This window comes from Nannospalax galili, unplaced genomic scaffold (assembly GCF_000622305.1).
Source record: "Nannospalax galili isolate Female #2095 unplaced genomic scaffold, S.galili_v1.0 scaffold638, whole genome shotgun sequence".
NCBI classification, from domain to species: Eukaryota; Metazoa; Chordata; class Mammalia; order Rodentia; family Spalacidae; genus Nannospalax; species Nannospalax galili.
Genome location: NW_008341884.1, coordinates 355,129 through 356,509, shown reverse-complemented (window position 1 = coordinate 356,509; position 1,381 = coordinate 355,129).

Sequence of the window (1,381 nt, the reverse complement as noted above, 5' to 3'; positions counted from 1 at the left end):
GAAATAACTTAAGGTGAGCAAGAGGATGAGCATTGTTTAGACACAGATACAGCAATAGGTCATTTTATCCAAGGGGCCAGAAGATCTGTGGATTTTAGCGTTCAAGGGAGGTGTTGAAGTAACCAGCCAGGACACTGAGGGACAACCTGCACAAACCACCCCCCACGGACACTGAGGACTCACCACTGATGGAACCCCATTCCCTATAGACTGAAAAACAACCATTCAGGCAACACCGTCTCTCAGACACTGAGAACAACCATTCGAACACTGCCATGCCCCATGGACGTGGAGCAACAGCTGTGTGCACACCCACTTCCCCGTGGGTGTTGAGGAACCGCTGCTTAGACACATATATATTTTTCTGAGGCACTTTAGACCAAGACATTTCCCTAAGGAGGACAGAGCATTGGTTTGGTATTTCAGTTGCTGACTAGTCACCGCTAGATTTACACTAATGTGAACTTATTCTCACATGTGTTGAGCACAGTGTTCATGACAATGCTGAAGTACATTACTACGGGGACATTATGGCACCTTGTACCGGGTGGTCCCCTTCTTCAACATGGCCCTTCATCCCCCTCCCCCTTCTAGCACGGCCCTTCCTTCATCCCCTCCCTCTTTCTTAGTCTCATTTCAAGTTTACAGCTAAGCACAGGCACCTAACGTGTCTCTGCTGTATCTGTCCATTAAAGTTCCTGTTATCCCCGAAAACTTCACAGCTACAGGAATTCGAAGAGTTACGGGACACTTCAGTTTTATGTGAAGAAGTCTTCATGCCTCGTGGTGCTGAGTAATCCATTTTAGGTGGCACTCTCCTCCCAGGTCACAGCACCTCACGAGTGGTCTTAGAGTCTCCTTGTTCCATTAGGAGCTTCCAGAAAGAGCCACACTCAACACAGCAAAACCCACAGGCCGGATTCTCACCACAGCCCTGCCTCTGCAGTTGCTGCCAAAAGCCGTGTGCTCTGAAACCAGAATGAGGATCAGGGCCCTAAAATGTCCTGATGTCAGTGCACGGTGGCTTTAAGGAGAAAATGTTTATAAAACTGTAAGATAAATGCTTCTAAAGGACTCTTTAGGTTGTTTTTGGGGTTTGGGGGGGTTTGGGTTTTTTTGTTTGTTATTTTCTCTTCCAAAAAGTGAGATTTGTATAGTTTGGAAAGTTCTAACATGCAAGTAAGAAACTTTAAAAATATTACACTAAGCCAGGAGTGGTGGTTCACGCCTTTAATCCCAGCACTTGGAGGCAGAGGCAGGTGGATCTTTGTGAGTTCAAGGCCAGCCTGGTCTACAAAGTGAGTTCCAGGCCAGCAGGGGCTATAGGGAGACCCTGTTTCAAAAAGACCAAAAAAAAAAATTACACTAATGTTCATTAATG